This window comes from Saccostrea cucullata, unplaced genomic scaffold, assembly GCF_032062105.1.
Source record: "Saccostrea cucullata isolate Sc308-1 unplaced genomic scaffold, CSIRO_AGI_Scuc_v1 ctg5947, whole genome shotgun sequence".
Taxonomy (NCBI): domain Eukaryota; kingdom Metazoa; phylum Mollusca; class Bivalvia; order Ostreida; family Ostreidae; genus Saccostrea; species Saccostrea cuccullata.
The window spans coordinates 5502-9423 of record NW_026918111.1 but is presented as its reverse complement, the minus strand read 5'-3'; the positions used below and the strand labels follow the sequence as shown (position 1 = coordinate 9423).

Here is a 3922-nt window from a genome sequence, read left to right as displayed (position 1 = left end):
CTTCGATGGACTTTTGGGCTAAATCACTGCTGGTCTTCAGTCTGTTTCATATTGATTCAAATTAGTTGTACATGAACGGTGTATAAACCTATAAAAAAAATATTGCTGTATATTGTTGTTAAAGTTGCAGATTATAAATTATTTTCATATCTTACAGAATTTCACTTAAATCATATTTAAAAATCAATTTTTACTTGCGATAATGCATTGTAATATTTTAGAAAAAATAAACATGTTTGAAAAGTCTGTTTGGTCGAAAATAAAATTATATGAACCCTTTTTTCGTTATAATATCAGTTTAACATTTTTAAAAAATAATAACTATGTTTTAAGTGAAAAAATAAAACGTATAAAGTGTGCACAGATTCAAACTTTCGGCATTCAAATTGTTTAGAATGAAAAACTGAAGTTTTTTGTTGCTATTTTAAGTCTGTGATAACTTATTCAAATAGATTCAAAAATGTACTGGTGCATATATATGCACACTGTGAATTCCTTATTTTACTTACACGTGAAATGTGAACAACACCTTTGGACATTCCAGTCTATCTACAAAGAATGAAAAACCATCTTAATTTTTTTGTGTGCGTTTTACGCTTGTATTTCAGTCAACCCATCGGAAAATCCTACACTTTAAAATAAATTCTCTTTTTTCACAGTGATAATATAAATTGTGAAAAAAAAATAAGAACAACATCTCTGCTCGATATAAGATCTTTTTCTGTAATCATGTAACTGAAATTCCGACCAGAACTGGCTTAGTTTTTAAAAATGCATACTAAAGATGTTTTAGGGCTGAATTTGTACATATATTTTCAAATTAAATGAAATTGGAAAAACCAGAGAACTAATTGTCAATAAAGTGATTATTCATGTGATTTATCAAACCTACATGAAAATATGCACGATGCATCAAACTTATCTTTTATGTCGTTTTAACTTTTTACAAATTGAATAAGATATAAATACCTTCAAACTTCTCGGTTAATTTGTAACATTGCGTGGCAGTCTACAGAAAGGTAAAACTTTACACTATTTAGTACATTAACAAAAAAGCTTTTATGTAGTTTATGTTTTCTAAGCCATACATTCAAATCTACAGTATTTATTTCTCGAATACCTATGTATTATTTGAATTTATTTCCAAATATTACGTTATTTACTTATTTATTGAATTTAAGTTACTATACTAAGATTAAAATAGCTTACAAAGTTTGAGAGTGAAGCTTCACAGTGAATCAAAGTATCAAAGTTTGTACTTAAATTAACTATAGTTAAATAACAGAAAAACGATTATCTATAATCGTTTTTTTTTTGGTGTCTTAATACCTTTATTTAATTTGTATGATTTAAATTATCTGTATAATTGCTTTACAAAATCGTGGTACAAAAACTTCATCAGATTTACATTATATGTGTGCCATAAACTTTTAGCTGTTCACTCCTCCATGGCATCTGATCCCACCTCTGATGTTTTGGATGTTTTGGTGGTTCGTGTTTGCTCCGCTCTTATTTTGTAATCTAATAGACTTTTGAGTTTGAATTCTATTCGTCATCTCCACATATTTCATTTATATAAAGGTACCTCAATCACCTTCATCAAAATTGTGAAAAGCTTACATCACTTGTGTTTGACTGTCTTTGCATTTGTCATGTTTTGAAATGATTGTTGAAAATAAAACTTATCAGGGAAAAACATTCGAATGATGATACAAAAACTGGATGTTTCATCTTTCCTTCAAATTAACGTTAAAAAGCTATACAATGCAATACATTGTATTTTGTTTCCAAATTGTGACATTAACCTTGGTCTTACTGACTACTTCTTGTTCATGAAAATCCCCCTATGAATATATAAAGTAAGCTTGTAATTTTTCTCACTAAATATATGAGAACACTTATGGTGTACAATCTCATATCTAAGTCCAGCAAGATCCATCTTTATTAAAGAAGAATATGGAGATAACGAACAGTATTCAATATCAAAGTCCGTAAAACAATACAAAATAGGAGCAGACCAAACACGGACCTCTGAAACATCAGAGGTGGGATCAGGTGCCATGGAGGAGTGAGCATCCCCTGCTGACCAGTCACACCCACTGTCTCTTCCTTGTCAGGAAATAGCGGAAAAAATCCGCCGTCAATTCAGTGTATAAACAATGGACTAACAATTAGTATGAAAAACGTCAGACAGCATTTGACTCAATGATAAATTATATTTTCTAACAAGGTCGTTGTATCGACCATAGAACGTACGAAATGATGACCATAAAGGAGACTGCTGATATTCTTGTTTCATCAACTTGCTTGTCAATCATTTACCTCGTTTTAGAAATTTTTCATACGTAGAGCATGCTCTTGCGTAACGAATTAACTGAGATATATATACTCCATATGCAGGTAATGAAGGTATATTGCTGCAAGTTGGCAAATAGAAAAGTTAAAGTCCTCACGTACGTTTATCATAGAGCTTGGTTGTTAGATTACCATTAATGTCCTTTTCAAGTAAAATATTCAAGTATGAAACAGATGCGTCAGACTCTGTGGTATCTTTTATCTCAAGCTCTCCAGGATATATCGTATCGACGTAGGAATGGAAATTACCATTGTTAATTGACAATACGTCGTCGATATATCTAAATGTCGAGTTGAGGGCCAAAGCAAGTATTTTCTTCTTTTCACGCATGATATTTTGCACAAATTTTGCTTCATATGAATATGAAAATAGGTCTACTAATAACGGAGCGCTATTGGTACCCATGGGAAACCCAAGACATTTTTGGAAGACCTGGTCTCCAAAAACCACATAGATATTGTCAATCTGAAACTCAAGCATCTCTTTGATGTCAACCTTTGAGTACTTGAGTGCAATTAGAATGTGTTTTAACAAAATGATTTTGCAAATGACCAATGACCAGGTAAGTAAATCTACGAGTTTCATTTTTATTGAAAAAGCAGCTGTCAATAAAATTTCTCTTTGATCCTGGTCACTTTTAAAACAGCTAGCTATTATGGACTTTGAGATTGAATAATGTTCGTTATCTCCATATCCTTCCCTCGAATTCAGAAGTCAAATCAGGATACATTATTAATAATAAAGAAGACATTCATTTATCTATGTGCAAACTGTGCAAGTCTTGGTCCAATGGTATTGGATAAAAGTTTTTTTCTAAAGAAAATATTATTCAAAATAGCATTTTCTTTTTATTTCCTAGCTTTAGTGCCTTTATTTGAGCAGATATGATTTTTCATTTGAGTATCCTGTTATTAACGTTTTCAAGTGTCGGTGCACGATGGCCGCTGTGTCCTCCAGTATGTATATCTGATAATTGTACAAAATATCAAACTTTGATTTCAACTACTAATTTTTACGCAATATATATTTTACCCCAATAACTCAATCATACACGTGAAAAAATCGAATGAAATAATGTAAAATAAACTGATTATACGTTTCATTTATTTTGGAATAAGGAAAAATATTTGTATTTTCGATAAAAATTAATATAATTTTGATTTAATTAATTCAATATTTGTGATTTTGAACCTAGCGATTGATGCAGAATTGTCCTGGGAATCTAGTGTGTGTCAATGGAATGTGCAAGCCCTGGTGTAAGTATTAAACATTTCAGAATTTAACAATTAAATGGCAGGAACATTTCAAAATTATTTAAAGCAAAACTTGTATATTGTAAGGCTATTTTGTTTCATTTCTATTCATCATGTTTTATATGAACATAAATTAAACACCTTTATTTACTTAATTGATTTTATTACATTACGTTATACCCGGTATCAACTAAAAATTCCCTCCTCTATAAAGATATATAATCTTACTTACACTTTATGCATGGGACCATGTGTATGTGCCGTAAAGTCACAAAATCCCCAATGACATTTTGATTATAGATCTTTTCATTGG

General features: G+C 30.5%; 1 long non-coding RNA gene across 1 annotated transcript; it reads left to right on the top strand.

Moving 5' to 3' along the window:
• Positions 1 to 938: 938 nt before the first annotated feature.
• LOC134249290 (uncharacterized) lies at positions 939 to 3619 on the top strand. The gene is made up of 3 exons (XR_009988257.1): positions 939 to 1019; positions 3216 to 3312; positions 3552 to 3619. It is a non-coding gene; the product is annotated as an uncharacterized LOC134249290 (long non-coding RNA).
• The last annotated feature ends 303 nt before the right edge of the window (positions 3620 to 3922 follow it).